At 49.4% G+C, this 7,822-nt stretch overlaps 1 long non-coding RNA gene across 1 annotated transcript; it reads right to left on the bottom strand.

Moving 5' to 3' along the window:
• Positions 1-1,036: 1,036 nt before the first annotated feature.
• Positions 1,037-6,913, bottom strand: LOC140614435 (uncharacterized). The gene is made up of 3 exons (XR_012015296.1): positions 6,791-6,913; positions 2,231-2,304; positions 1,037-1,698 (listed from the first exon to the last, which is right to left on the bottom strand). It is a non-coding gene; the product is annotated as an uncharacterized lncRNA (long non-coding RNA).
• Positions 6,914-7,822: the final 909 nt, after the last annotated feature.

The following is a 7,822-nucleotide window of genomic DNA, read 5'->3' as shown; positions in this document are numbered from 1 at the left end:
AGGGCCTAAGGCTCTCTGCTATTCTGGACAGTAACGCTGGATTCATTTACTTAAAAGGGATAATGTACCTATTGATCACAAACTTCTATCACTGCCTTTGAGGAGTTTATTTTATTGTGGAAGTTAAATAAGCAGCCAAGAAGCAAAAGGAGAAATGTGATGCTGAATAGCCCAAAGCTGATTACAGACAGCTGTTATACCAAGATTTCCCTTTTACTGAACACACACCAGGGGCTAGACACTGGGCTTAGCACTCAACTGACAGCCTTTAGGTCTCACAAGATGTGCAAGCATTTCTTGTCTTCATTTTACAGGTAAGGAGACAAAGGCTCAGAGGTAGACATGTAGCCAGGATCCCATAGTCAGTACAAAGTGGCAGATTCAGGGCTGGAACATGGGTCATCCCAGATTACAAAGCTCTTCCAGGTCCCTTGGCTCACTGCTGCTGCTGCCCCCTTATTCCACCTACCCTCATCCAAGTAAATTAGCAGAACCTCAGACTTGGGGTGGGGGTGGGGGTAGCCGAGTAGACCCTAGTCCAGGGAGTGATCTCTGCTACAGGCATTCATGTTTCTAGCTTCCTTTCTCTTCCCACTTTTATTTTTTAAAAGATTTTATTCATTTATTCTTAAGAGAGAGAGAGTGTCAGAGACACAGGCAGAGGGAGAAACAGGCTCTATGCTGGGAGCCCGATGTGGGACTCCATCTCGGCTCTCCAGGATCACGCCCCGGGCCGAAGGCAGGTGCTAAACCACTGAGCCGTCCAGGCCGATTCTCTTTCCATTTTTAAAAAAGATATTATTTATTTATTTGAGAGACAAAGCACAAGCAGCGAGGATGGGCAGAGGGAGAGGGAGAAGCAGGCTCCCGACCCAGGGCTGGATCCCAGGATCCTGAGATCATGACTTGAGCCCCCCACCCAGCACCCCTCTTCCCATTTTTTTCTAATGCAGCATTTCCAGGAAAGTAGGATCACCTTTTAATGTTTTTTTTTTAAAGATTTTATTTATTTATTCATGAAAGACAGAGAGAGAGAGAGAGAGAGGCAGAGACACAGGCTCCATGCAAGGAGCCCGATGCGGGACTCGATCCCGGGACTCCAGGATCACTCCCTAGGCTGATGGCAGCTGTTAAATCGCTGAGCCACCCAGGGATCCCCCCTTAATGGGTTGTTTTAACCTGGGTTCTGAAAGCAGGTCTGAGAAGGAAAGCCTAAGTGTAGGTGTTTATTAGGGAATGTAGTCCCAAGGAGAAGGGAAGAACAGGGAAGGGGACAAAACGGAGAGGGAAAGCCACAGGGAGGATGTATCCCGAGCTGATTCGGTGACTGCTGGCCTGGAGGAAGCCTGAAGGTGGGGGGGACGTTTATCCCACCCTCAGCTGTCTGCCCCCCCCCCCACTTCTGAGGAGGACCTGCATCCGTGCAGAGCGTGTGCCTGGGCACTCCGGCATCCGGGGAGCCCTGGGGCGGAAAGCTGGAGAATGAGATGCTGTTAGGAAAAGCCTGCAGGGGCCCAGTCACCACAGCAGTAGCACAAGAGGCACAAGGCCACGAGCACTGCGAGCGGAGCCCCAGATGTGTTTGAGGATGAGCCAGCATTCGCTGGGTGCTTCAGTGTCCCAGGCACTGTGCGCTGCTTTATAAGCAAAACCTTCTCATTTCAGCCTCATAGCTTGGAAATCATCCTTATTGTCTCCCTTTTTAAAAAAAAAAAAAAAAGATTTTATTTAGTTATTCATAGAGACACAGCTAGAGAGAGAGAGGCAGAGACACAGGCAGAGGGAGAAGCAGGCTCCATGCAGGGAGTCTGATGTGGGACTCGATCCCGGGTCTCCAGGATCACACCCTGGGCTGCAGGCAGCACTAAACCGCTGCACCACCGGGGCTGCCCTTTATTGTCTCCCATTTTTTAGATGGAGACAAACTGAGAGGAGCCGTCACCTGCCAAGGCCTCACAGCCGCCAACCCCCGAGCCCTTGCTCATGATCCCGATGCCGTCCTAGTAAACGTTCCTCTCAGGCCCCGCGTAGTGTGTGTGAGAGGCTTACTCATCCACGCTAAGTCCATACTCGATATTTCTCTCTGACACACGGGCTGTACACTGGGGGCAGCACATACCGAGCCATGCCCCTCCTTGCTAAAATCCCTTGGTCCTCCTCTACCTTCTAGATGAACTCCAAGCTCCCTAAAATGATTAACAAGCCTCTTCATGGTCTGACTCCCACTTACCTCTTTAGCTTTGTCACTTGCAAGGCCTAAGGGGTTGTGCACAGGCTGCCCCTATCGATGCATTTGTTGCGTGCCTGGGAGAGAGAAAAAGGACTAATGTCACTATGGGGGAATGCCAGGTCTGCAGAATCTGTGAAGGGGACAATCCTATCCAGAGCCGCCTGCCCCCCAGCAACACCCAGCCCCAGCAAACCTTCCTTAGGACCTAGCAACCTCCCAGTCTTTCACTTTCTTCTCTGTCCCCATTTGTTTGGAGTTGGGTCTCCTAGAAATGGAAAGAATTTTGGAACCACACAGAGTTCAAAACCAGTTCTACATCACTTCCCAGCTGTGAGACCTCAGATGGCCCGACTGTCAACTGGGGATGATACCTCCTGTGAGAGTGAACATAAAGCCCCAGGCACATGGGACACCTCTGCAATCACTATTGTTTCCAAGTTACTCTTTCTTTTAACTGTTCTGACAACAAAACCAGCTGGAGCCAAAATATGCCCCTGCCCGTTAAGCCGGGAAGCCCATCTGGAGGCATAACATCATGCTCTATGCATAACTGGGAGATACAACTACCCGGGCTCATGCACTTCTCTTGGAGGGGAGACAAAACTCGAATCTCCTGAGTCCTGCCTTTGTGCCCAAAGCCATACTTGACACCTTATATAAACATCTCATTTATTCCCAAAGGGAAATGAAGCTCATAGCTCATCCTTTCCCCATGTCTCCTTCATTGTCTATACCTGACCTCCATCTTTGTGCCTTAGAGTTACTGCCCGTTGCAGAAGCAGTAGCAAAGGCATGGGGGTCATCTAGTCAATTGGTCTACTCCTCCTTGGCAACTGGAGAAGCTGAAGAAGCAGCCCAGGAAGTGACATGCGCCTGAACAGAAGACAGGTCCTGCCCTCAATGCCTCAGCTTTGGGGAGTTGTTCCCCTCCACGTCCTGGGAGAGGGGTAGGATGCTCCTCCTCCATTCTTCCTCCTTCACCATGGCTGATGTGTTCCTGGCCAGCAGTGCCTGGGAATGACAAGTCCTCCTGATCGGCAGCTGTCTGGCTTCCTCTTAGCTTGGGAGTCAAGCATGTCTTGGAAGTGGGTGAGAAATCCTTTCATGAGCCTTTCCTCAAGCTGGCCAGAGAGACTGGGTTCCCACAAGCCTGAAGTTTGGCTCTGGGGTGAGCAGGGCATGGATGTGAAGGGGAGCCACACTGCCCTCTACTGGCAACTCTGGCCCTTGTTCTACAGCTTTTCCTTTTTCCTGGTTCCCCACACCAGGTGAGGCCTCTTTCCCAGCAAACCCAAGCTCCCTCTGGTGGCCTAGGAGTCAACTGTCCTCTCCGCTTGCCTTCTCTCTGTTTGCCTGTACAGTAGTCCACGCTTACCTTTGAGAGACACATTCCAAGACCCCCAGTAGATGCCTGACACCACAAATAGTACCAAACCCTATATATACAATGTTTTTTCCTATGCATATGTACCTATGATAGTTTAATTTATAAGTTAGGCACAGTAAAACATTAACAATATTAACTAATAATGAAATAGAACAGTTATAACAATAGACTGTAATAAAAGTTCTGTGAATGAGGTCTCTCTCCTTCCCTCAGAATATCTTTATTGTACTGCACTCACCCTCCTTCTTTTGATGATGTAAGATGCTAATATGCCTACATAATGAGATGAAGTGAGGTGAACAATGTAGGCACTGTGATGTGGTGTTAGGCTACTATTGACCTTCTAACAATAAATCAGAAGGAGGATCATATGCTTCCCAACCACAACTGCCAGTAGCTGAAACCGTGGAAAGCAAAACCACAAACACAGGGGTGTGTGTGTTAGTGTATTATCTGTAGGATGTAGCAAGTAGAAACACACTCTGTATCCAGATGGTTTCACCCTAGCTGTCCTTTTGTCCACTGGTGACCCAGCTGTTCAGCATTCTCAACTGGCTCCCTGATGGATGGACTGATCATTAAATCGACCTTCAACTGATGGATTCTGATGGACAATTGTCCATCTGAAAAATTAACCTTAAGTGACTGGCTGGTTGGCTGATTAAGTTTCTAAACCACAAATCATTTGATTTACTGGCTTTCTAAATGACCTACACTAAATAACTAAACATCTGATAAGCCTAAACTACCTGCCTGCGGACACTTCCACTAACCAGCTGGATGACTGCCCAGCAGAGGAACTGCAGACTGACAGCCTGGCTCCATAACTAAGAGTAACAGAAGGATGGAAGCAGAGGCTGGCCCTTCCTCATGCCCTGACTCCTCTGGGGGCTTGGACCCCCTACTTTTCTCCCCTCTAGCACTACTTGAAAACTGCAGAGAGGGGAACCAGGAAATTGACCTTCTGATCTACCTTTAGTGAGGTTCTTAACCAGGGGCCAATAATAGATGGGCTTCAATTTTATTTTCTTTCTTTTTTTTTTTAGAAGTTTATTTTTTTTAATTTTTTATTTACTTATGATAGTCAGAGAGAGAGAGAGAGAGAGAGAGAGAGAGGCAGAGACATAGGCAGAGGGAGAAGCAGGCTCCATGCACTGGGAGCCCGACATGGGATTCGATCCCCGGTCTCCAGGATCGCGCTCTGGGCCAAAGGCAGGCGCCAAACCGCTGCACCACCCAGGGATCCCTTTATTTTCAAAATAGTATGGATATATAGCTGCATTTATCTGAGAAGAGAGTTCACAGCTTTCATTGGATTTTTTTTTTTAAGATTGTATTTATTTTGAGAAAGAGAGAGAGCACAAGCATGGGGGAGAAGCAGACTCCCCATTGAGTAGGAAGACTGATGCAGGGCAGCCTGGGTGGCTCAGCAGTTTAGTGCCGCCTTCAGCCCAGGGTGTGATCTTGGAGACCCGGGATCAAGTCCCACGTCCGACTCCCCGTATGGAGCCTGCTTCTCCCTCTGCCCATGTCTCTGCCTCTCTCTCTCTCTGTCTCTCATGAATAAATACATAAAATCTTAAAAAAAAAAAAAAAAAAAAAGACTGATGCAGGGCTCTATGCCAGGATCCTGGGATCGTGATCTGAGCTGTAGGCAGACATTTAACCAACTGAGCCACCCAGGAGCCCACTTTCTTTGTTTTTTTGTTTTGTTTTGTTTTAGATTTTATTTACTTATTCATGAGAGACACAGAGAGAGAGGCAGAGACACAGGCAGAGGGAGAAGCAGGCTCCATGCAGGGAGCCCACGGGACTCGATCCCCAGTCTCCAGGATCTCGCTGTGGGCTGAAGGCGGCACTAAACTGCTGAGCCACCAGGGCAGCCCTCATTGGGTTCTTTTTTTTTTTTTTTTTAATTTTTATTTATTTATGATAGTCACACACACAGAGAGAGAGAGAGGCAGAGACATAGGCAGAGGGAGAAGCAGGCTCCATGCACCGGGAGCCCGACGTGGGATTCGATCCCGGGTCTCCAGGATCGCGCCCTGGGCCAAAGGCAGGCGCCAAACCGCTGCGCCACCCAGGGATCCCCCCTCATTGGGTCCTTAAGAGTCCAGCACACACATACATGTTCAGAACTATTGCTCTGGGAAAACCTTCAGCAAACATCCAGGTAAGCAAAACCTTTATCTGAATTCAAATCCCATTTATCCCTTCCATCAGGCCAGAGTGGCAGGAAGATTAACTAGGAAGAGTCAGTCATAATGACATGGATGTAGTAGGAAGGATAAAGGCTGAGCTGTATGTGAAGTTTCCAAAGAGAAGGCCAAAGAATGCACGTGTCCTTTTGGCCTGGAGGTCACACTTAGCCCAAGTTGGTAGGCCAACCTCAGCTCTGGGCATTTATCAGGGCCCTTGTCTGGGGCATGGAGTATATGGGAGTATTTGATGATGAATAAGCTATATGATCATAAGTAGCAATATGGCTACACCAGGTGTGCTCACAAGGGTGGGTATAACAGCTGTATGACTATGTGAATGAATGTCCTTTGGATCAAAGCATGCATCTGAATAGTTTTGTGAATAAATGTGCACGTGTGCACACTCGAGAACCCCTTGAGTGTTTTTTGGAGTTGAAACAGATTAGGATTAAGAATTTCACAAAGTGAGATCATCTGCAGACGTGACAGCAGCCCACACCAGGAATCTAGGAATCCTCAAGGTGTCCCTCCCTGAGTCCTCATCATCCACTCAGTCCACACTGCCAATGCCACCATGAGCTCTTATCACATCTCCCCGGACTACAGTTGGGTCCTCAACGCCTTCCCCTGGTGGCCCTTCCCAACCACAGCCACAGTGACCTAAATGAAATTAGGGGTGCAGAGCACCCGTGCCTGAAAGCAAGAACAGCTTTAGACTATCAGAGGATGATGCCACCTCAGTAACTCAAAGGCCCTTTCAAGGTCGTGGCCATGCTCATTGGCGTCTCTGGGCTCCCAAGGCCCCCGACTTTGGACGCGTGGCCTCAGCCTGGTCCTACGCCACGCCCCAGGGCCTGGGCTCTGAGGCCTCCTCTTCCTCCATGCCCTAACACGCTGCCCCTACACCTAGCATCTCGGAGATCATCACAAATCGCTGTAATTGCCCAATTACAGTTTACGATCAAAACTGACCAGAAGACCCAAGTCCGTTCTGATCCGGGGCCCCCTCTCCATAGAACAAGGAGCCACGAGAGGACGCGGTGCCAAGGCCACCGCGGCACCCGCGCGCACGTGCCTTTCCCGCGCCGCCGCAACACCGGGGCCGCTACGTGAAAACAGAAATGCGCATGCGCAGAGTAACAGGCGGGAACTACGACTCCCAGAATCCTTCTGGCAGAGACTCCATTTCCCAGAGAGGCCCCTGGGGTCTCCACCCCGGAAATGCGCTCCTTTTCGAAAGCGAAAGGGGGGCGAGCGTCGGAGTGGGAAGGGCGCGGTGTCGTTTGGTAGAGTGTTTGCCTCCAGAGGTCGGTCGTGAGTCAGAGAAACAGGGACTTTGGAAGGAAAAGACCAGGCCACAGCCCTTCCGCGCCGCTGCCCGCCGAGTTCCGGTCTCCGTGGCCGCCCATCCCGGCGGGGCGCCCCCTTGCCCGCCCGCGCCCCGGCGGCTCTGGAGGTGGAGGCCTGCGGCTCTGCAGTCCCGGGGACCCCTGTTCCCCGCCTCGCCTGCCTTCCGCTGGGAGTTCATCCTGGATGGAATTCTTTTTAACAACTTTGAACATTTCTGCAAAATCTTAGTTGGTCAGTATGCCATCATATTTGCCAAGCAGCATTTTTAAGGAATACGCAGGCCGTTCCGGCCCCGTTAGAAGACCAGGGATATCGAGGAGACCGTATCCGTGAGCTCCGTAGACTAATAATCCAAATATAAATCAGTAAGAAAAAAGCAACGCGATTGAAAAATGGACAAAGGCTATGAACCGGCAATTCACAGAACCAGGAATATGGTTAACAACAACAACAACAAAAAACCACGTTAAAATTTTCAACATTACTAGTAGTCAAGAAAATACAAAACAGTTAAGACGTTTATTTTCACAAAAAAAATACCATCAGATAATTTTTTTAAATGGTTCTTTAAAAAAAAACATTTTATTATTTATTCATACAGAGAGAGAGAGAGAGAGAGGCAGAGACACAGGCAGAGGGAGAAGCAGGCTCCAT

This window comes from Canis lupus, chromosome 22 (genome assembly GCF_048164855.1).
Source record: "Canis lupus baileyi chromosome 22, mCanLup2.hap1, whole genome shotgun sequence".
NCBI classification, from domain to species: Eukaryota; Metazoa; Chordata; class Mammalia; order Carnivora; family Canidae; genus Canis; species Canis lupus.
This window is presented reverse-complemented; position numbering and strand designations above follow the sequence as displayed.